Source organism: Schistocerca nitens, chromosome 2 (genome assembly GCF_023898315.1).
Source record: "Schistocerca nitens isolate TAMUIC-IGC-003100 chromosome 2, iqSchNite1.1, whole genome shotgun sequence".
NCBI lineage: Eukaryota > Metazoa > Arthropoda > Insecta > Orthoptera > Acrididae > Schistocerca > Schistocerca nitens.
Genome location: NC_064615.1, coordinates 235,161,581 through 235,187,323, shown reverse-complemented (window position 1 = coordinate 235,187,323; position 25,743 = coordinate 235,161,581).

The following is a 25,743-nucleotide window of genomic DNA, read 5'->3' as shown; positions in this document are numbered from 1 at the left end:
TTCATTCTTCTAGTCAGGTTGTGCCACAAATTTCTTTTCTCCTCAGCTCTGTGCAGTACTTCCTTATTAGTTACGTGACCTACCTTTCTGTCTTCAGCGTTCTTCTGTAGCACCACGTTTTAAAAGCTACTATTCTCTTCTTGGGTATACTGTTTATCGTCCATGTTTCACTACCATACATGGCTACACTCCATAGAAATGCTTCCAAAAAGTGCTTTCTGACACTTAAATCTATACTCGATGTTACAAATTTATCTTCTTCAGAAAGGCACAAATTTTATATTCTCTCTACTTCGACTATCATCGGTTATTCTGCACCGTTTCTCGCCAGGGATCTATGAAGGTTTTGACGCTACTGATGTTCAGTGATTGGGTTCCGAATATTGTTCCAGAGGTGTTTCTGAAAATGTAACCCGCTTACGTTAAAAAAACTATTGTCTGCGAGGTAGTGACTGCCTAACGCGCTCAAAGCAACCAGCTGTTTCACGAAAATGGCTTCACCTTCATCCACAGGGGCACCCAGCTCTTCTGGAGTGTTCATCGGTGTCTTGTAAATCGAACGCTTCATCCCCACTCACATAAAGACTTCACACTTGCCCGTTCACAACTGACTGTTTGAAATCACATGAAGTACGTGATTGGACAGGTCGTTATTGATAGAGAACGCAGCCTGTAAACATACCGCCTTACTTAGTGATCAAGATACGTTACTGGAAATTCCTCTGGGTCAGAGAACTCCGTGAACCGAACGAGTACTTCTGCTTCTGCGAAGTCGTTGCTGTATTTTATGGAGAGCGTCGACTCTCAAGAGTGGTTTCATTTCTTCGGAGACCGGTTTTCGTTATCTTCTTACTCTCCCTCAGTAAGTAGCCGTGGTGCAGTAAATTCTTGGAGTTCCTACTCCAGCAGATGCAGCTTGGCATTTAGTAACACATTTGTGTGGATGCAAACAACTTTACTGGTAGCGTTGTCCTCTGGTAATAGCGAGCTTAGTATAATGAACTCCTGAGTCTATGACCTCACACACTTCTCGTGTCAATGTACCCAGCAACATGGCTATTTTCCTAACACTTCAGCTGCAACGCAAAAGGTGCTCACGTATATAGGACTGTTACTCTTACGGTTACGTATGTGCTTAGGTAGAGAATATTTAAAATATCCGCAATCCTACATCTAACACAATATTGTGGATACAATTAAAATCTGAGCCACACTGGGATTTGAACAAAGATACCCTACGTATCACACCCAGATGCCCCAATTATTAGACAGTACGAACACTTCTCCGCACTTGGGTAAAACTTTCGTTGTCCTCCATTGACACGGTTCTCCCAGCGGTAACATTCCCACATACCCATAATACTGTTCAGAAATCACAGATCAAACAATTTGTAACAGTAAAAGTTAGTCAGGACTGCAGGGCTGCTCACAAAGCGTAACGGTGCTATAAGAGCGAAATTCAGCTTGAATCCCGGTCTGGGACAGATTTCCAACCATTACGACATATTCACTACCCTGCAAGTTCAGCGCAACAGAATGGTCAGTACATACATAATACTCATCGATCTATTCATTTCATTTCAATGCATTTATTTCCAATACAAAGATCTGCTCTCCTGCCTTTTCCCAGGGCCTTACTTTATCTGAAATTAGAAATAGATCAAGTTGTTTTCAATGTTTCAAAACATGACTGATCGAAAGATAACATTGTACTCCCTGAATTCTGAGTTGTGTTGCAACCATTGTCTCAGTAAGGATTGAATATTAGTTAAATGCCCGTAAGACATTCTGATCAGGCAGAGAATACGTACATTTACATCTACGTCTAACACTGGTTCCCGTCAGATCACCGAAGTTAAGCGCTGTCGGGTGTGGCCGGCACTTGGGCGGGTGACCACCCGGGCCGCCATGCGCTGTTGCCATTTTTCGGGGTGCACTCAGCCAATTGAGGAGCTACTCGACCGAATGGTAGCGGCTTCGGTCAAGAATACCATCGTAACGACCGGGAGAGTGGTGTGCTGACAACACGCCCCTCCTGTCCGCATTTTCGGCTGGAGATGACACGGCGGTCGGATAGTACCGATGGGCCACTTGTGGCCTGAAGACGGCGTGCCTTTTTTTTTTTTTTTACGTCTACATCTACATGAAACCTCTGCAAACCACATTTAAGCGCCTGGTAGAGGTTTCATCGAACCACCTTCACATTAATTCTAAATTATTCCAATGTCGTATAGCGCTCGGAAAAAACGAACACCTATATCTTTCCGTGCGAGCTCTGGTTTCCATTACTTCATTACGATGATCGTTTCTCCCTATGTAGATCAGCTCAATATCACATTCGGAGGGGCTAACTGGTGCTTGAAATTTCGTGAGAAGATTCTGTCGCAACGAAAAACGCCTTTGTTTATAATATATCCAACCCAAACCCTCCATCACTTCAGTGACACTCTCCCCCCTATTCCACGATAATACAAAACGTGATGCCCTTCACTGAACTTTCTCTGTCTACTCCGTCAAACATGTCTGGTAAGGATCCCACACGCGCAGCAGTAGCCTATTCTAAAAGAGGACCGACAAGCATAGCGTAGGAAGTCACTTTAGTAGATGTTTTACATTTTCTAATAAAACGCAGTCTTTGGTTAGCCTTTCCCACAACATTTTCTGTGTGTTCCTTGCAATTTAAGTTGTTCGTAACTGTAATGCATAGATATTTAGTTAAATTTACGGCCTTTAGATTTGACTGATTTATCGTGCAACCGAGGCTTAACGGATTCCTTTTAGCACTCATGTGGATGACCACACACTTTTCGTTATTTAGTGTCAATTGTCAATTCTTGCACCGCACAGATATCTTTTCTAAATCCTTTTGCAATTTATTTTGGTCTTCTAATGACTTTACTAGTCGCTAAACGACAATATCAATAGCAAACAATCCGAGATGGCTAATCAGATTGTCTCCTAAATCGTTTACATAGATAAGGAACAGCAAAGGACCCATAACATTACATTGGGGAACGCCAGAAATTACGTCTGTTTTACTCGATTACTTTCCGTCAACTAACACTCTCACAGAAAATCGCGAATCCAGTCACATAACTTAGACGATATTCCATAAGCATGCAATTTCACTACAAACCGCTTGTGTGGTACAATATCAAAAGCCTTCTGGAAATCTAGAAATACGGAATCAATTTGAAGTCCCTTGTCGGTAGCACTCAATAATTATGTGAGTAAAGATGTTACACAAGGACGATGTTTTCCAAATCCTTGTTGACTGTACGACAATAGACCGTTCTCTTCGAGGTAATACAATATATGTTCCAAAATCCTTCTGCCTATCGACGTTAAAGAATGGGTCTGTAATTTAGTGGATTACACCTTCTACCCTTATTGAACATTGCTGTGACCTGTGCAACTTTCCAGACTTTGGGTCGAGCGAATTGTTGTATATGATTGTTAAGTATGGAGCTATTGTATCAGCAAACTCTGAAAGGGACCTAACTGGTATACAGTCTGGAGTGGAAGACTTGCCTTTGTTAAGTGATTTAAGTTGCTTCACTAGTCCGAGGATATCTACTTCTACGTTTCTCATGTTGGCGGCTGTCCTTGATTCGAATTCTGAAATCTTTACTTCGTCTTCTTTGGTGAAGGGCTTTGCTTTGGCAGCACTGTCGTCTATAGTATTTCCATTGCTATCTCGCAGAGAAGGCACTGATTGTACCTTGGCGTTGGCATACTTCAAGTACGACCATAATCTAAACGGACGCATTATATCCAAGATTGGCAATCTTTCACACAAGCTCGAAGTTTAGCACAGACTTCATTCCGAGATGCTTATGATAGTGAAGGTAACAGATAATCTTCTGTGGTCCTGTTTAAAATAGCTGCCATTACTATTTCTTTTCTTTTGTGCAAAAGGTTTAGGGCGTGTTTTAAGCAGTACAGTCTCCACAGATAAGTGTTTCTGTACACATCGTAACATTTTGTCTTAGGTGTTCTAAATGATACTATCATGTTCAGTGAGTGCAGTTAGTGCTTTCCTTACCTTTCCTTCCAGCAAATTTGCGTATAAGTCGACGAAACTCTTGGAAAATACATGCAATGGGATGAAATTTTTATATTAGAATGTGTGTGATGTTACAGTCTTGCAGAAAGTCTTTCTATCTTTTGCATGTGAAGTTTGACACATTATCTGTGAAGAGGTCACATGTTTGCCAATTGTCGGCATACAAAGAATCCTTCTGGTTAAGGCACACACCGCTAACACGTTTTACGGCATCTTGTTTGACGTATCTCGATAAAAAGAACATAAAGTGTAAGTAAGTACTTAACTTCACCTCTTGCTTAGGCTACAGAACCTGCAACATTGAGTGATAATATTTGTAGAGGTTGTGCTGATAATACAGAATATAGTTCTGTGTAAAAACATTTGTTTGTGGATTTTGTTTTTTGAGAGATCAAAAAGTTTTCAAGAACTGTTCTACGTATCTTCGCATATTTGGAAAATAACAATAAAAGTTTAGTTTTCTCAGCTATTTCGTTGCAACATAGTGTCCCCAAACATAATGTGTGTGCCGTGTTAAAGTGTTTTTGCAAGTATTAGGTATACACATACACCAGTTACTGTTTTGAGCATTACACCTCGAGAACAGTGAGTTATTCTGTAATTTGTCGTGTTATAGTAGTTTGTAAGATGAATTTTGCGTCACCAGTGTCTTTACTTTTTTCTGTCTAGGGTCTGCATCTTGTAAAATGGTCATGTTGATGCACATAGCTAGGTAGTATTGCATGTACTCAGTGTCCTCCGTTAAGAGAATCTGGAAATCAGTCATATGTTAAGATAAGTCCGTAAGATCAGTTAGAGCTTGTGGTGGACGTGACAAGGCACCTGCTACTACACGGCTTTTACCTTCCACATGCACTATTTCAAAACTATATTCCTAAAGGAATTCTAGCATGAAGTACCTTAAAGGTTAAAAAAACTCAATTGCTAGTGATCATAAAATACTTAACATGTTTATCATCAATGTAGTAGTTAAGTTTCTAGAATGCCCCTGTTATGGCTACAGCTTCCAGATCGATAGACAAATATGCAAGCTCACATTCCGAAAGTTAGTTATTCCTATTGTTGCTTCTTGGGCATCTGAAATAGACAGGCTCCAAGCGCACATAAAGATGCATCTGTTGCAATGCAAAATTGCAGTACCATGTCAGTACTTGTCTTCATCCAACACCATACCGCATTTTTCTTTGGTGAACTTAACAGTGCTGGGCTAGTGTGCAATTTATTAGGAAGAAAATTATGGAGAAACGAAGAGAGACCGAAGAATGCCTGCAGCTGCCACTTTGTTCTGGAGCTGGAAAATTCTTTTTCACTTATTTTACTACGATCAGATGTTATTCCGGAAGGATATATAATGTGTCCTAGAAATCTAATTTGTTCCTGACCAAACTTTGATTGTTATATTTCGCCTGTCAGTTCAGCATCTGAAAAATTATGTAATGTTCTATCATGCAGATCAAGACGTCGCTCCCACATGACAGTAGAAATTAAGGTGTCATCTACATACAGCGTTAATTTGTCTGGCAGGTGAGCAAGCATCCACATTATTTCTCAAAAAACAGCCCACATTTCACCTGGGGTGGAGTAAGATTTTCTGTGAAATGTGTCATGTGGCATCAAGTCCATGTGGTACAGGTACATATTTCTTATACGTGATCTTTTGTCAAATACATGTAAATACTTCATAATTATGTTTTTTAGTTTTAGTTGTTGTTGTGAAATAAGTTAGGATGATTCCATTACTTTATCATGGATGTAAGGCTTGTTTTTAGTCATATCACAGAGACTTGAAAAATCTTTTTCAGTTGCACTCTTTGGGTGATATTTTCCAAGTTTTACTGGGGTTTATACTAAATCAGCTATGATGCCATAGCTCATGCTGCACAGATAGCTTGCCCAAAGAAAAGTCCAATTTTGTGTCCTTTTCTCAGAAAAAAATCGTGCCAAATAAACATTCTATTACAAGACCCCTCAGAATTAGAAATCGGTTATAAAAACCACTTGTGTCTGCCACTGACAAGTTGCTATTTTGCACACAGAGCTCTGATTATACAACAGTTATGTACTGGGTAAGTCAGCACTTTATCTCCTCAACCTCGTTGAACAAATTCTTTGATATAACATTAACAGATGCATCTGTGTAAAGAACAACTGAAGTAGGAATTTTCCCAGCTATGGCCTTAACTGCAGTTTGAACTAATACATATGGCTTATTAGAATGGATGTGTTGATTCATTCAATTCATCTCTCATATCAGTTCTGTTATATATTCACAAGTTAACACAATTATCTTGATTGGTCTCACCCAGTGAAATGACCTTCACTGTAGGATTTAATGAGGCCAGAATTAATTTACCGAGGCTTCATTATTCGTATCTGGTTGTGGCTCATTGGTCACTTCAGTGATATTTTCCCGACGTGTCTTGACTTTGCCATCTGGTATCAGGGAGAACATGGTGTGCTTATTATTCTGCAGATGAAATTCATTTACATCTCCTTGCTTCTGTTTTGCATTATTTGAATTCCAGTAACCATTGTTGTTATTTCTATTAAACTGTCCACCCCTGTTTCCCTACCAACCAGAATGGTACTGGTTATTTTATCTTCTTCTGTCATTATTTCGATTTGGTGGGCGGTGTTCAGTACATCATGCATCATAACCAATTGTACCCAGGCAATGCAGAAAGTGATGTCGCTTGGGCAGCATGCTAGGCGTTCATTCTGGCTGGATTGTGATTCTGCAACCACAGCTGATTTGACTGTGGCAACGCTATTGTGACTGTTATTGCTATTATGACTGACCTTTACATCTTCGTAGTTCACATCTACAGATTCAAGAACGGACAAAATGTAGTAAGTTATATTCCAATACACATACCAGTATCTCTTGAAAGTCTCAAGGAAGCTTTGTCTTTAGAGTTATCAACACATATTTATAAGAAATTGGTAGCGATTTTTGTCTGAGTACTTCTCAAAATATCTGTAGAGACCACTTTGTTTAGCATGGAATGGTTCAGGTTTGAATACCTGTTTCCTAATATTTGTCTCATGGCATCGTCATCAGTATTTAGATAAAAATGCTCTTTTAAATTTTTTATATGTTTGGCAAAATTCTGCTGTTTGGGTTGCAAAAAGGCAATATCACCCTGAATTTAGCCTGTTGTGAAGAAAATGTATTTCTATAGACTTCAGGATTGAGATAGCGCACCTTTGAAGCCTTTATAGACACAACTGGGTGTGGGATACGTTTATCTGGCGAAAATACTTCGAATTGTCTGTGCTTATATAACCTTTCTTCAAGTAAGACAGAGGACAGTGAAACTACAGCTCGTACTTCATATGGTACATAATTCGACGATCAGTCATCGTAATTCATTTAATTACTGTACCTTACGGGATACACAGCTGAAGTATAGTAACTATCATATGTTCTATTAGCTGTAGCGGGGAGCTTTGAATGAATTCCTCTAACTGCAGATAGTTCCTGTTTCGTGGTTGTGATTTGCATTTTAATTTAGTCATGCCATCTCAATAAATCTTTGTCTAGAGTAGATTTTATTTGTGCTTATTCTGATTTTATTAATTCACCAGAATTGTCCCGTTCAGACATTGCGGCTGTAACCAATTCATTTGCCACATATTATATTTCTGAATCAAGTTTGCTATTAATTTCTCTAGCCCTGTCTGAAAGCCATTGCGAAAAGTGTCATCAACATTGTGCTCGCACTGATCATTAAATGGTTTCTGCATTTTAGCCTGAAAGGTTTTTAATAAGAATTGACAGATTGACCCCTTTAAATAATTTACAATATAATGAATAATCTCTCCCAAAAAGATGTGGTTCATTGCAGGATATCCTAATATGGTTCTATTAATTACTCAAATGATAGCGAGAGTTAGTATCACAATGAGATTTATTGATTTTAGGCCGAAATGAAGCCAGCCTTCAAATATTGCGATAGTGCATGACTTTTAAAATACATGACAAGTACAAACAATTTCCATGAATAATTAGTTGACAAAGTGGCCTCCTATTAAATAATAATAGTGTCCTTTTCTCTACTATGAATGGGATGATTATCCTAACAGCTGATTATCCTAACTTGTGATACAGTGATCGAGTAACAGGACTCAACTATTAAATCCCAAGTGGAAATCAGATCTTCTGTGGACAGAATAACTGAGTTCCCACTTTGCTTGATGTTAGCAAATTTATCTTCTTCAGAAACGTTTTACTTGCCATTGCCAGTCTACATTTTATATCCTCTCTACTTCGACCATCATCAGTTATTTTGCTCCCCAAATAGCAAAACTCCTTCACTACTTTAAGTGTCTCATTTCCTAATCTAATTCCTTCAGCATCATCCGACTTAGTTCGACTACATTCCATTATCGTCGTTTTGCTTTTGTTGATGTTCATCTTATACCCTCCTTTCAAGACACTGTCCATTCCGTTCAACTTCTCTCCCAAGTCCTTTGCTGTCTCTGACAGAATGACAATGTCCTCGGCGAACCTCAACGTTTTTATTTCTTCTCATTGGATTTTAATGCCTACTCCGAACTTTTCTTTTGTTTCCTTTACTGCTTGCTCAATATACAAATTGAATAGCATCGGGGAGCGGCTCACTCCCTTCCCAACCACTGCTTCCCTTTCATACCCCTCGACTCTTATAACTGCAATCTGCTTTCTGTACGAATTGTTAATAGCCTTTCGCTCCCTGTATTTTACCCATGCCACGTTCAGAATTTGAAAGAGAGTATTCCAGTCAACATTGTCAAAAGCTTTCACTAAGTCTACAAATGCTAGAAATGTAGGTTTGCCTTTCCTTAATCTTTCTTCTAAGATAAGTCGTAAGGTCAGTATTGCCTCACGTGTTCCAATATTTCTACGGAATCCAAACTGATCTTCCCCAAGGTCGGCTTCTACTAGTTTTTCCATTCGTCTGTAAAGAATTCGCGTTAGTATTTTGCAGCTGTGGCTTATTAAACTGATAGTTCGGTAATTTTCACATCTGTCAACACCTGCTTTCTTTGGGATTGGAATTATTATATTCGTCTTCAAGTCTGAGGGAATTTCGCCTGTCTCATACGTCTTGCTCACCAGATGGTAGAATTTTGTCAGGACTGGCTCTCCCAAGGCTGTCAGTAGTTCTAATGGAATGTTGTCTACTCCTCGGACCTTCTTTCGGCTTAGGTGTTTCAGTGCTCTGTCAAACTCTTGACGCAGTATCATACCTCTACTTTCATCTTCATCTACATCCTCTTCCATTTCCATAATATTGTTCTCAAGTACATCGCCCTTGTATAGTCCCTCTATACACTCCTTCCTCCTTTCTGCTTTCCCCTCTGTTTAGAACTGGGTTTCCATCTGAGCTCTTGATATTGATACATTTGGTTCTCTTTCCGACAAAGGTCTCTTTAATTTTCCTGTAGGCAGTCTCTATTTTACCCCTAGTGAGATAAGCCTCTACATCCGTACATTTGTTTTCTAGCCATGTGTGCTTAGCCATTTTGCACTTCCTGTCGATCTCATTTTTGAGACGTTTGTATTCCTTTTTGCCTCCCTCATTTACTGCATTTTTATATTTTCTCCTTTCATCAATTAAATTCAATATTTCTTCTGTTATCCAAGGATTTCTACTAGCCCTCGTCTTTTTACCTACTTGATCCTCTTCTGCCTTCACTACTTCATCCCTCAGAGCTACCCATTCTTCTTCTACTGTATTTCTTTCCCCCATTCCTGTCAATTGTTCCCTTATGCTCTCCCTAAAACTCTGTACAACCTCTGGTTCTTTCAGTTTATCCAGGTCCCATCTCCTTAAATTCGCAACTTTTTGCAGTTTCTTCAGTTTTAATCTACTGTTCATAACCAATAGACTGTGGTCAGAGTCCACATCTGCCCCTGGAAATGTCTTAAAATTTAAAACCTGGTTCCTAAATCTCTGTCTTACCATTACATAGTCTATCTGAAACCTTCTAGTATCTCCAGGGTTCTTCCATGTATACAACCTTCTTTCATGATTCTTTAACCAAGTGTTAGCTATGATTAAGTTATGCTCTGTGCAAAATTCTACCAGGCGGCTTCCTCTTTCATTTCTTAGCCCTAATCCATATTCTCCTACTACGCTTCCTTCTATTCCTTTTCCTACTCTCGAATTCCAGTCACCCATGACTATTAAATTTTCGTCTCCCTTCACTAACTTAATAATTTCTTTTATCTCATCATATATTTCATCAATTTCTTCATCATCTGCAGAGCTAGTTAGCATATAAACTTATACTACTGTAGTAGGCGTGGGCTTCGTATCTATCTTGGCCACAATAATGCGTTCAATATGCTATTTGTAGTAGCTTACCCGCATTCCTATTTTTTTATTCATTATTAAACCTACTCCTGGATTACCCCTATTTGATTTTGTATTTATAACCCTGTATTCACCTGACCAAAAGTCTTGTACCTCTTGCCACCGAACTTCACTAATTCCCACTATATCTAACTTTATTCTATCCATTTCCCTTTTTAAATTTTCTAATCTACCTGCCCGATTAAGGGATCTGACATTCCACGCTCCGATCCATAGAACGACAGTTTTCTTTCTCCTGATAACGACGTCCTCTTGAGTAGTCCCCGCCCGGAGATTCGAATGGGGGACTATTTTACCTCCGGAATATTTTATCCAAGAGGATGCCATCATCATTTCATCATACAGTAAAGGTGCAAGCTCTCGGTAAAAAAAAAATTACGGCTGTAGTTTCCCCTTGCTTTCAGCCGTTCGCAGTACCACAACAGCAAGGCCGTTTTGGTTAGTGTTATAAGGCCAGGTCAGTCAATCATCCAGACTGTTGCCCCTGCAACTACTGAAAAGACTGCTGCCCCTCTTCAGGAACCACACGTTTGTCTGGCCTCTCAACAGGTACCCCTCCGTTGTGGTTGTACCTACGGTATGGCTATCTGTATCGTTGAGGCACGCAAGCCTCCCCACCAACGGCAAGGTCCATGGTGGTGGGAGGGAGGGAGGGGGCAGGGAAGACTACGATATGGGAAACGTAACTGAAATTCCAAAATACACGGCGCACCATATTGGGGGCCACCCAGCTGACATCCACCAGCGATTATGAGCATACAACGATAATCCTGGACAAATAGTGAGTGTGATGATGAATACGGGGGTTAGCGACCACAAGGCTGTTGCTGGTCGGCTGAATAACGTAACACCTACAACCGTCAAAAAGAAAGGCAAAGTATATCTATTTAAAAAAGCTGATAAAAATGCTCTTAACGCCTTTTCAAGAGACAGACTGTCTTCACTCCTTCCGATCTGATCACGTAAGTGTAGAAATGTTGTGGAATGTTTGCAAAGAGATAGTATAACAGCAATTGAGAAATATATACCACATAAATTAATAAGTGATGGTATTGATCCCCCATGGTACACAAAACGGGTCAGATCGTTGTTGAAGAAGCAACGAAAAAAGCATGCCAAATTTACAAGAACGCAAAATCCTCAAGATTGGAAAGTTTTACAGAAGTTCGAAACATGGCGCGTACTTTAATGAGAGATGCTATTACTAATTTCCACAACGAAATTCTGTCTCGTAATCTGGCAGAAAACCCAAAGAGATTCTGGTCATACGTGAAGCACACCAGTGGCAAGACACAATCAATACCTTCACTGCGCGATAACAACGGTGAAGTCACTGATGACAGTGCCACAAAAGCAGAGTTATTAAACACGGTTTTCCGAAACTCCTTCACCAAAGAAGACGAAGTAAATATTCCTGAATTCCAATCAAGAACAACTGCTAAGATGAGAAACATAGAAGTAAATGTAGTCGGTGTAACGAAGCAGCTTAAATCACTTAATAAAGGCAAGGCCTCCGGTCCAGATTGTTTATCAGTCAGGTTCCTCTCAGAGTATGCTGATAAAATAGCTCCATATTTAGATATTATATACAACCACTCGCTCACAGAAGGATACGTACCTAAAGACTGGAAGATTGCCCAAGTCACACCAATACCCAAAAAGGGAAGTAGGAGTAATCCGCTGAATTACAGGCCTATATCACTAACGTCGATTTGCAGTAGGGTTTTAGAACATATACTGTATTTGAACATTATGAAGTACCTCGGAGAAAACGATTTATTGACATATAGTCAGCACGGATTCAGAAAATATCGTTCTTGTGAAACACAACTAGCTGTTTATACTCATGAAGTAATATGTGCTATCGACAGGGGATGTCAAATTGATTCCATATTTTTAGGTTTCCAGAAGGCTTTCGACACCGTTCCTCACAAGCGTCTTCTAATCAAACTGCGTGGCTACGGAGTTTCGCCTCAGTTGGCGACTGGATTCGTGATTTCCTGTCAGAGAGGTCACAGTTCGTAGTAATAGACGGAAAGGCGACGAGTAAAACAGAAGTAATATCCGTCGTTCCCCAAAGAAGTGTTATAGGCCCTCTATTATTCCTGATCTATATTAACGACATACACTCCTGGAAATTGAAATAAGAACACCGTGAATTCATTGTCCCAGGAAGGGGAAACTTTATTGACACATTCCTGGGGTCAGATACATCACATGATCACACTGACAGAACCACAGGCACATAGACACAGGCAACAGAGCATGCACAATGTCGGCACTAGTACAGTGTATATCCACCTTTCGCAGCAATGCAGGCTGCTATTCTCCCATGGAGACGATCGTAGAGATGCTGGATGTAGTCCTGTGGAACGGCTTGCCATGCCATTTCCACCTGGCGCCTCAGTTGGACCAGCGTTCGTGCTGGACGTGCAGACCGCGTGAGACGACGCTTCATCCAGTCCCAAACATGCTCAATGGGGGACAGATCCGGAGATCTTGCTGGCCAGGGTAGTTGACTTACACCTTCTAGAGCACCTTGGGTGGCACGGGATACATGCGGACGTGCATTGTCCTGTTGGAACAGCAAGTTCCCTTGCCGGTCTAGGAATGGTAGAACGATGGGTTCGATGACGGTTTGGATGTACCGTGCACTATTCAGTGTCCCCTCGACGATCACCAGTGGTGTACGGCCAGTGTAGGAGATCGCTCCCCACACCATGATGCCGGGTGTTGGCCCTGTGTGCCTCGGTCGTATGCAGTCCTGATTGTGGCGCTCACCTGCACGGCGCCAAACACGCATACGACCATCATTGGCACCAAGGCAGAAGCGACTCTCATCGCTGAAGACGACACGTCTCCATTCGTCCCTCCATTCACGCCTGTCGCGACACCACTGGAGGCGGGCTGCACGATGTTGGGGCGTGAGCGGAAGACGGCCTAACGGTGTGCGGGACCGTAGCCCAGCTTCATGGAGACGGTTGCGAATGGTCCTCGCCGATACCCCAGGAGCAACAGTGTCCCTAATTTGCTGGGAAGTGGCGGTGCGGTCCCCTACGGCACTGCGTAGGATCCTACGGTCTTGGCGTGCATCCGTGCGTCGCTGCAGTCCGGTCCCAGGTCGACGGGCACGTGCACCTTCCGCCGACCACTGGCGACAACATCGATGTACTGTGGAGACCTCCCGCCCCACGTGTTGAGCAATTCGGCGGTACGTCCACCCGGCCTCCCACATGCCCACTATACGCCCTCGCTCAAGTCCGTCAGCTGCACATACGGTTCACGTCCACGCTGTCGCGGCATGCTACCAGTGTTAAAGACTGCGATGGAGCTCCGTATGCCACGGCAAACTGGCTGACACTGACGGCGGCGGTGCACAAATGCTGCGCAGCTAGCACCATTCGACGGCCAACACCGCGGTTCCTGGTGTGGCCGCTGTGCCGTGCGTGTGATCATTGCTTGTACAGCCCTCTCGCAGTGTCCGGAGCAAGTATGGTGGGTCTGACGCACCGGTGTCAATGTGTTCTTTTTTCCATTTCCAGGAGTGTAGAAGACAATCTGAGAAGCCGTCTTAGATTGTTTGCAGATGATGCAGTCATTCACCGTCTTGTATGGTCATCAGATGATCAAAACGAGTTGCAAAATGATTTAGATATCTGTATGGTACGAAAAGTGGCAATTGACCCTGAATAAAGAAAAGTGCGAAGTTATTCACATGAGTACTGAAAGAAATCAACTAAATTTCGATTACGCGATAAGTCACACAAATCTGAGGGCTGTAATTTCAACTAAACACTTAGGATTACAATTACAAATAACCTAAATTGGAACGATCACATAGATAATATTGTGGGTAGAGCAAACCAAACACTGCGATTCATTGGCAGAACACTTAGAAGGTGTATCAGGACTACCAAAGAGACTGCTTACACTACGCTTGTCCGCCCTATTCTGGAGTACTGCTGTGCTGTGTGGGATCCGCATCAGGTGGGACTAACGGATGACATCGAAAAAGTACAAAGAAGGGTAGCTCGTTTTGTATTATCGCGAAACAGGGGAGATAGTGGCACGGACATGATAAGTGAATTGGAGTGGCAATCATTAAACCAAAGGCGTTTGTTCGTTGCGACGGTATCTTCTCATGAAATTTCAATCACCAGTTTTCTCCTCCGATTGCGAAAACATTCTGTTGGCACCCACTTACATAGGGAGAAATGATCATCACGATAAAATAATAGAAATCGGGGCTCGGTAGAGAGACAGCATGAAGGTGGTTCATTGAACCCTCTGCCAGGCACTTTATTGTGAATAGCAGAGTAATCACGTAGACGTAGACGAACGATACGAAGCTAGATTGCCCCTGGCTCAGGTGGCACAGCATTGCGCTGACAAATTCTCCGCAATCCTCACTGCCTTCTTTCCGGCCAACATAAAGCCGGGAGCCTCTTTGGAAGAGAGTGGTCCTGTGCACCACTGTTGTCAACAGGGTGTGCCGCTACCGCCCAAGTGTACTTACGGTGTTCTCAACGAATGTGACGAAAAGAGTGTAAGAAAAACTTAACATCTAACTTCATTGATATTTACGTCCGGGAAAAGAATGAATAAAACACTTATTAGCCGGAGCGGGCGCAAGAAAGAATGATAATATGGGAGACCGGAATCTATACTTTCGTAAAATAGTACTCTGTGCACTTATAAAACAGCACGCGACTCACTGCCTTGTTAATACAGGATTGCGTGAGGCGCTTTCAGAATCTGTTAAAATTGATGTCAATGTGGAGCCTTCAAAGAGACAAAAATGTTAACTTAATCTCAGGGATTATATTAAGTGTTATTACATTAAAATATTGCTGCAGGATATCTTTAGCGTAGCGAAATTTAACTAAAGGAAACCTTTGAATTAAAAAAGTATTTCCTTTTTTAAACGGAATAGTTTCTGTATTAGTGAATTTGCTCTGTTCTGTGTTAAGTTCCATGTTACAATTTTCTTCTGTAGCCATTTCAGTAATATTTCCTATTAGCATGACACAAGATGTAAGCAAAAAATTTTTGAAAGGATTGTCAGTATGTCATTATCTGAAAAAGCATCTTCACAGTAATAGTGCTTAACCTTCAATTTTATCCGATCAATAACTGAGCACAGTGCATACAAAATTGTGCCATTACGCTACATGCTGCTATAACAGCATTTTTGTGACAAAATACTGTGGAATGACAAAAATTATCTTATATGAAGTTAAAAAATTTTCATCGTAATGGACTAAGATCTGAAGCTGCACACATTGTGGCGTTCGCTGTTTTATTCGGTGGTTTGGTATTTTATTAATTTCTAAATGAAAATGATAATCTTATTTTATTACATTGAGTAATTACTAAATAATTTTTCTCCCGGCTAAATATTTGGTCAAGTTGCTAAAGAACTCCGAGTTAACGTCGTGTTGAAGTGTTGTCTGTAAGTTGTGTAAGTGTTACTAAATCACAGTTCATACAGCAGATTCTATACAACTATTGATTATGATGAAAACAGTTATCTTCAGCAAAATGATCATTAAAACCACCGAATATCAGCCGCGCACTACACTGACGTATGTTACCTGAAACAATATTCTTCGCAACTCGTGCTTAATTAATTTCGGCTCCATATATCAGCTAGAAAAGTTTGTTATAACGATCGTGCTATGAGCACTGTTTTTAAAGAACCAATCTGATTCGAATTATTTTCATTAAAATGAGTTCGGGACCACCGGTGCACATTTATTTTTACACATTTGTGTTACCTTCGGCATTTATGTCTGCAGAGTTGCGTAATTAGAATTTGCCGCTGAGATAATTGTTAAGATGGCGGAAGACACTTGATAGAGACCTTCTATTGTTAGAGCAAATAAGGTAAGTATTTGAAATGCTTATTAAATTTGCTTTCGTATTGTGCGCTATTTACACTTCATCAAGCAAACATTTGATTTTTTTCTAAGGAAAACACAGACAAAAACGCGATACAAATCGCTATCATCAATGACTGCGCCCCTTGCAGCGGAAGGAAATAATTAACACAGATAATGCTTACTGAGAGAGGAATTAAAATTACAAAAAATTATTCACTCATATTTAAAATAATAATGAACTCTATTCCAAGTACTAATTAACAAATAATTACAATTTCTTAACAGAACTCAGTTTGATATGCTATTCTCCAATGTCCATTTATTTTATACTGTTTATTTATACATGTCCTAATTATTCTTCTTTCTATTTTTAGTATTCTGTCAATTTCTGCTGTATTAGTTGTTTTGAAGATAGTTTCAGCTGCATACGTTATTTCTGGTTGTGTAACTGTTTTATAGTGTTTTAATTTTGCATCTATAGATAGGCTTTTTTTTGTTGTATGTAGTTTTGCTAATGTAATTTGCATAGTTCAGTTTTTTTATTCTATTTTGCCATGATGACTTCTCATTTATATTGTATGTTATCATTTCGCCTAAATATTTAAATTTATCAACAATTTTGATTTCCTGTTCTCCTATTGTAATTTTGTTTGCAAGTGGTGGATCAGTTAGCTTAATCTCCGTTTTTTTTCAAATGATATTCTAAGGCCTACTTTCTCTGCTGTTTCTTGTAGTGATTTCACTTGTTGCCTGGCTTCTTGAACGGCGTTGGCTAGGAGAGCAAGATCATCAGCGAATCCCAAGCAGTTTAAGCTAATATCATCTTTTGCACTTCCAATTCTTATCCTCTTTGGATTGTCCTTGTACCATTCTCTCATTATGTATTGCAGTGCACAGTTGAAAAGTAATGGTGACAGGCAGTCACCTTGTCTTAAGCCTGTTTTTATGAGGAATGGTTCCGAAATTTCTCCTCTAAACTTCACTTTTGATTTGGTGTTGGTTAGAGTGAGTTGTATTATTTTAATTAGTTTTGGATGGAGTCCTAGATTTCTTAAAATTTTCAATACTGAAGGTCTGTGGAGACAGTCATATGCCTTCTTAAAATCTACAAATGTTATTGCCAGAGGTTTGTTCCGTTTCTTGTAGTATGCCATAATCAATTTTAAACTAATTATCTGCTATGCACAGCTTCTCCATGGTCTGAAACCTCCCTGATATTCCCCTAACTCCTGTTCTAATTGCTCCTTGATTCTTTCATATAGGATCTTGGATTGAATTTTATATGTGCAATCTAGGAGAGAGATTCCTCTGTAGTTGTCTGGGTTGCTCTTATCTCCCTTTTTGTGTAGTGGGTGGATGATAGCTGGGGTCCAATGTTCGGGAAATTGTTCTGTTACCCAAATTTTTGTTAGAGCCATGTGTAAGGAGGTCTTGACTGTGTCACTTGCATATTCCCACATTTCAACAAAAACCTGATCTTCTCCACATGCCTTACAATTTTTTTTGTTCTTTAAGAATTTCTTCTACTTCTTGGAAAGTTGGAGGGTCTAGTTTGTTAGGTTTGGTTTTTATTGGGGTATTTATGTTGATTTGTAAGGGTTCTTTGGGTTCCTCGCAATTCAGAAGTTTGTTAAATGCTTTTGCCATGATTTCTGCATTTTCCATGTTACTGTGTGTCATTCTTCCATCTTCATCTTTCAGTGTTAGTTTAGGGGCCTCATATTGTTGTAGTTGTTTCCCAAAAATTTTGTAGTAGTTCCTGGAGTTGGTTTTATGATAATTACCTTCTATAGACTTTATAATATCTTTATGAAATCCTCTCTTGATTCTTCTAATATTTTGAGTGAATTTTTTTCGTTAATTTTTTAGGTTGATGGCATTTTCTTGAGTTTTATGTGTTTGAAACTTTAACCATGCTTCATCAATAAACACTTCCGGGCTAAGTTGCCGTGGTCGATCTGTAAAACTTCTTCTACCTAACGTTTCGTTCTCAACTACGGAGAACATCTTCGGAGGTGAGTCAACGACTGGCTGCTAGGAGCTGGGGCCGCCGCTTATATGGATATCGTAGAGGGCGCCACCGCACGTCACGTGGCGTCGATGTGCAGCTATCTCTGGCTATCGTCTGTTCTCTCGATTGCAGACAATCGATTGTCACGTGATTGATGCAACGTCGACCGCCATATCTTATCCAATTTTAATCCTTCTTCTTTACGATTAAAATTGTATTGATGTTTGTGGATTTCAATTGCCTCTCTACACATACGTGTATAATAATGCGACGTCCTCGCTAGCACGCTGGTTTCACCAAATTTTATTTCGTGATCTCCATCCTTAAAAACATGTTCCGCTACTGCCGATTTGTCGATATGTCCCAAGCGACAGTTTCTTTTGTGCTCCGTCAACCGTGTATTGATGCTTCTTTTTGTAGTTCCTATGTAAACCCTGCCACAACTGCACGGAATTTTATATACCCCTGGGGTGGCTAGGGGGTGACGAGCATCTTTTGTTGATCTTAGGCATTCACTAATTTTCTTAGTAGGTCTGAAAATGGTCTCTACGTGAAACTTGGCTAGTACTTTTCCAATGCGATCCGTGATATTATGGATGAACGGAAGAAATACTTTTCCAGCTGACGGTTGTTGCTCTCTCCTATTTTTAGGCATTTTTCTATTTGGGTGAAGTGCTCGGTTAATCTCGTTTTTCGTATAACCATTTTTTGCAAAGGCTATTCGTAAATGATTTAGTTCTTCTTGTAAGTAGCGTGGTTCACAAATATTATTGGCCCTATCCACTAATGTTTTTATGACCCCCCTCTTTTGCCTAGGGTGGTGGTTTGAGTTCTTATGGAGGTAGCGATCAGTATGTGTACCTTTCCTGTAGACCTTATGGCCTAAGGTTCCATCCGCCCGTTTGATAACTGATACATCCAAGAAGTTAAGTTGTCCGTTCTTCTCCTTCTCCATAGTAAATTTAATCTTTGGGTTGATGCTATTTAAGTGTACCAGGAAATCATTCAAGTCTTCTTCCTCATGATTCCATATTACAAAGGTATCATCCACATACCGATACCACTTCGAGGGGCGTTTTTTGGCCGACTGCAGTGCTTGATGTTCAAAATATTCCATGAATAAATTCGCAAATGCGGGACTTAGGGGGCTTCCCATGGCTACCCCATCGATCTGTTTATAAAATTCGCCATTGTACTGAAAATAGGTCGAGGATAGACAGTGTTGGAACAAGGCTACTACATCAGTAGGGAACATATCGGCTATATGGGAGAGAGCTTCATCAACTGGAACCATCGTGAACAAAGACACTATATCAAAACTGACAAGGATGTCATTAGGACCGACAGTAATTTCCCTCAATTTCTCAATGAAATGTAGAGAGTTTTTAATATGACTTTCAGTTTTGCCTATGTAAGGTTGTAACAAAGAGGCAAGGTGTCTGGCTAGTTCTTGGGTAGGAGCTCCAATTGCGCTGACTATTGGTCTCAAAGGAACATCAGGCTTATGTATCTTTGGTAATCCATATAATCTCGGAGGATAAGCCTCCGTTTTACAAAGATACTTTTTAACTTCTGTAGGAATGGAAGACTGTTTTATCAGCCGATTGGTGGCATTCAGCACATTCGTTGTGGGATCCTTTTTCAACTTCTTGTATGTGCTGGGTTCCAGGAGATCACTGATCTTCTTGTGACGACTGGAGAACCTACGCAAGAAGAAAGGTCAACAACTTTGCTCACTCACGTTTCTGCTACGCTGTCGTGATACCGGTATAGTTCCCAAGTTTTTAAAAGTTAGAAGAATGTTTCATTCGGCACAAGCTAACCGTATTTACTCTCGTATGGAACTGGCATTACTACGTGAGCGGATACATCAGACACGACGAGGACTGGCGGTATGTGATGGTCAACTGCTAAATCTTCATTTACTTATTAGCAATACTATGCAGTTTTGTCATTGGAACAAAGTGGACAGTTTAACATTTAGATCTATGGAGATTAGTGCAGAAGTGTCTTCCAATAGGCAGAAGAAGAAGTTTGATCGTCTACAAGAGGGTCGACAGGAAACACCGATTCCAAACAATTCCCAAACGGTTATTAATTTATCAGAAAAAGAGTTGTCTAAGGAAGAACTTTCTGTTCTGTCTAAAGGAGGGAATTTTGCAATAACTCCATCCAAGATTCCTATGGAGGACATTATTGCTAACATAGAGGCAGGAATTCGTCAGTTACCATCATATTCTGCTGACGAAATTAGAATGGAAACCTCCAGGATATTACGCAAAGCTAAGCCACCCAGTAGCAATCTGTCTCAAGGGGAAAGGAAGGCATTACGAGAGATCAATGCAGACAAGAATGTTATTATAGTTGCCGCTGACAAGGGAAATGTTACTGTTTTAATGAATACTGAGGATTATCACAAGAAGATCAGTGATCTCCTGGAACCCAGCACATACAAGAAGTTGAAAAAGGATCCCACAACGAATGTGCTGAATGCCACCAATCGGCTGATAAAACAGTCTTCCATTCCTACAGAAGTTAAAAAGTATCTTTGTAAAACGGAGGCTTATCCTCCGAGATTATATGGATTACCAAAGATACATAAGCCTGATGTTCCTTTGAGACCAATAGTCAGCGCAATTGGAGCTCCTACCCAAGAACTAGCCAGACACCTTGCCTCTTTGTTACAACCTTACATAGGCAAAACTGAAAGTCATATTAAAAACTCTCTACATTTCATTGAGAAATTGAGGGAAATTACTGTCGGTCCTAATGACATCCTTGTCAGTTTTGATATAGTGTCTTTGTTCACGATGGTTCCAGTTGATGAAGCTCTCTCCCATATAGCCGATATGTTCCCTACTGATGTAGTAGCCTTGTTCCAACACTGTCTATCCTCGACCTATTTTCAGTACAATGGCGAATTTTATAAACAGATCGATGGGGTAGCCATGGGAAGCCCCCTAAGTCCCGCATTTGCGAATTTATTCATGGAATATTTTGAACATCAAGCACTGCAGTCGGCCAAAAAACGCCCCTCGAAGTGGTATCGGTATGTGGATGATACCTTTGTAATATGGAATCATGAGGAAGAAGACTTGAATGATTTCCTGGTACACTTAAATAGCATCAACCCAAAGATTAAATTTACTATGGAGAAGGAGAAGAACGGACAACTTAACTTCTTGGATGTATCAGTTATCAAACGGGCGGATGGAACCTTAGGCCATAAGGTCTACAGGAAAGGTACACATACTGATCGCTACCTCCATAAGAACTCAAACCACCACCCTAGGCAAAAGAGGGGGGTCATAAAAACATTAGTGGATAGGGCCAATAATATTTGTGAACCACGCTACTTACAAGAAGAACTAAATCATTTACGAATAGCCTTTGCAAAAAATGGTTATACGAAAAACGAGATTAACCGAGCACTTCACCCAAATAGAAAAATGCCTAAAAATAGGAGAGAGCAACAACCGTCAGCTGGAAAAGTATTTCTTCCGTTCATCCATAATATCACGGATCGCATTGGAAAAGTACTAGCCAAGTTTCACGTAGAGACCATTTTCAGACCTACTAAGAAAATTAGTGAATGCCTAAGATCAACAAAAGATGCTCGTCACCCCCTAGCCACCCCAGGGGTATATAAAATTCCGTGCGGTTGTGGCAGGGTTTACATAGGAACTACAAAAAGAAGCATCAATACACGGTTGACGGAGCACAAAAGAAACTGTCGCTTGGGACATATCGACAAATCGGCAGTAGCGGAACATGTTTTTAAGGATGGAGATCACGAAATAAAATTTGGTGAAACCAGCGTGCTAGCGAGGACGTCGCATTATTATACACGTATGTGTAGAGAGGCAATTGAAATCCACAAACATCAATACAATTTTAATCGTAAAGAAGAAGGATTAAAATTGGATAAGATATGGCGGTCGACGTTGCATCAATCACGTGACAATCGATTGTCTGCAATCGAGAGAACAGACGATAGCCAGAGATAGCTGCACATCGACGCCACGTGACGTGCGGTGGCGCCCTCTACGATATCCATATAAGCGGCGGCCCCAGCTCCTAGCAGCCAGTCGTTGACTCACCTCCGAAGATGTTCTCCGTAGTTGAGAACGAAACGTTAGGTAGAAGAAGTTTTACAGATCGACCACGGCAACTTAGCCCGGAAGTGTTTATTGATGAAGACGCCGGCCGTGAAAGCCTACATGGAATGATTTAACCATGCTTGGTGTCTATCTTCATGGAATTTGTCACATTCTGATGTCCACCATGCATGTTTCCTTCGTGGGTTCAAGGAAGCTAGATTCTCTGCTTCTTTTTTAAGATTAGGCACTAGTTGTTCTAGATCATCTGTTAATTTGATGGTTTGTGTTATTTGTTGGTACTTATTATTTTTAATTAGCTGATGTGGGTCAAACCTCATTTTTATTTTATTAGTTTTTCCGGTCCTCTTCTTTAATCATGTGAATTTGATTTTAATTATAACCATATAATGGTCTGAGCCTGTGTCTACTCCTCTCAGTACTTTAACATTGTGGATCTCCTTATGAAAATTTTTGTCCGTACAGACATGATATAGCTGCCACTCGCCCTTCCTCCAATCTGGATGTTTCCATGTTTTAAGTTTACTTGGCTTCCTCTTAAAGTATGTTGATTTAGATATAAGGTTGTGTTCTCTGCAGAGTTGTACAAGTCTTTGACCGTTTTTGTTTGTAAATTTATGTGGACTCCATTTTCCAATTATATCTTTATATTTCCTTTCTTTTCCCAACTGAGCATTGAAATCTCCCAATAAGATTTTTGCATTCTTTTTATTTACTCTGTTCACAGTTTGCTCTAGAAGGTCCCAAAATTTATCTACCTCTTCCATGTTTTTGTTAGACAATTTTTTTCATTTGTTGGGGCATGAGCATTTATTATTGTATAAGCTTTATTCATTGTTTTAAAGCTTAGAGTCGCAATTCTTGGTGATACTGCTTGGAAATCCGTTACTGAATCTATTATTTTTATGTTTACTAAAAACCCTATTCCAAACTGGGGACATTGTTTCATTGCCCTCGGTCCTGGTTTCCCATTATAAATTCTGTATCCTTGTGATTCGAATGGGTCCTCTGTGGTGTTTCTCATTTTTTGGATCCTTGTTATTAAAATTTTTTGTTTATTTAGTTCATCTGTGAGCTCCTTGAGTTTTCCGGTCTGAAGTAGTGAGTTTATGTTGTGTGGTGCTATATAATTTATTTGCTCATGTTTAATCTTCTTTTTGTGTTTTAGTTTGCATTCAGATGGTTGCAAACGCTCCGATTCGTTGCTGTCTTCTAGTTGGCTACCCACCGAATCCGATGTAGCCTTTCCTGCCTTTTTGAGCAGGACGGTGGAATTTTTTTCCTAAAAGACCTTCCCATTTTTGACTGTCGAAGGTTGTCAACCTTAGTTGGAGCAAGCTTCGATTTACAACTACGGTTGTTAACCGCAGAGGGTGTGTTTGGTCCGCGAGAGCTATTTTATTTCACTCAAGTCCGCCAGTAAACCGGTGAGGACTTCCCTATCCGCCACCTGGGACGCGCCACGTAGGAGTATCACCTCTCCTCCTACTATGACAGCATAGTAGGTTCGTGGACTGTTCGTCATTACTAACTTTTAAGCTGAGTCTGTATATACTTCTGTATACGCTCTACAATTCGGTATCTGAATTCGGACTCTCTGTCTGATCATGATGTAATCCAGTTGTAATCTTTGGGTGGCCTTCAGTCTTTTCCAAGTATATCTCCTCCTCTTTTGAGTCTTGAATACAGTATTCGCTGTTACCATCTGAAATTTACTGTCGAGCTCTAGTAGTTTTTACCTTCTCTCATTCCTACTGCCAGTCACGTTTCTCCCGTAAAACATTCTTTTATTTCTTCCCTTCCAAATCGACATAATCATTAACACTTCAGCTCACTTCACATGCTGAATTAACAGTTTAATATCTCCAGTTACTTTCTCTATCTCTTCATCTTCTGCCTGCAACGGCGGCATGTAAACCTGAACTATCGTTGTCAGCATTTGTTTACCGACGAATCTGATGAGAATAAGCTTGTCACTAAAGTGTTCACAGTATCTCACTCCCTGCCTACCTTCCTATTTACAAATGTAACGAATCCTACTCCCGTAAAACCATTATCTGCTGCTGTTGATATTATTCTATGTTCGTATGCCTAAAAATCCTCATTCTCTTTCTATTTCACTTCACTGCTTCCCATAACATCTAGACTGAGCCATGAAATTTTCCCTTTCCAGATTTTCTAGGTTTTTTACCACATTCAAACGCCTGACTTTCCACTCCCTGACTCGTAGAGTGTTACTCTTTCGTTGTTTATTGCATCTCTTTCTCATAGCCACGTCCCCAGAGATCCAGATGCAGAACTAATCCGGAATCTTTTGCCAATAGTGAGATCATCATGAGACATTTTCAATTACATGCCATATGTCCTGTGGATACATCTTACGTGTCTTTAATGTAGTGGTTTCCATTGCCTTCTGTATCCTTATGCCGGTGATTATTGCTGATTCGACCACCTTTTAGGGGCAGTTTGCCAAAGAAAGGGCCGTAGAGTGCTGTGAACCTCTGTCCGCTCCTCCGCCCTCTTTGATAAAGCCGCAAGTCTTCGGCCGCCATAGATCATTTTTATTCAGAAAGTAAGCAGTTGCTTCATTGTGACCCGTTACTACGGCGTTTTCTTCTCAGAGATGGTACCCTTTTTTTCCTTCATTTTATTCGGCATTTTTATCGTCGTTTGGTCTGGACTGACAGGGAAGTGATGGGAGGTATGAAAGGTATGAGAGACAGAAGAAATGGGATGGCTTTTGCGTGCTACAATGTTGTCTTATCGGAATCATTAGAAGAGGTGACCAAACAAGTGACGCAGCTCCAACGACAAGCGGATAAAACACGAAAAAAGATCTTGCACTAGATGGGCAGCAAGTCACATGACGAACATTAAGATGTCTCCTAGATAATTTACATTAGGAGGAAAAAATTTGAAGTTAGAGATATTTAAATATCCAGGAAAAGGAATAGAAATTCGATTAACAAGAAAAGAAGCTATGGCAGGACGGTTCAACAAGAGTACATTATGAGACAATCAAAGACGATATACAGCTAGAACAATTTTTCCAGTGACGTAAAATTAAGAGATTGGAGATGGCGATCTGACCTGAAGGATTCAACATAGCTGAAAGTTTGCATCTGACAAGGGCAGGATTAGTTAGTATACACACAGTATAGCTAGAAGCTTAGCACAAGCCATCGCCGTTGCTGGGAGAGAATGTAAAGCCTGACAGTGGCATCAGACGTACCTCAGACACTTATGGATGACACAGGAACCGAAAGTCCTGGTTTCTAAGCCAAATCGGAAATGCTAAACTCTG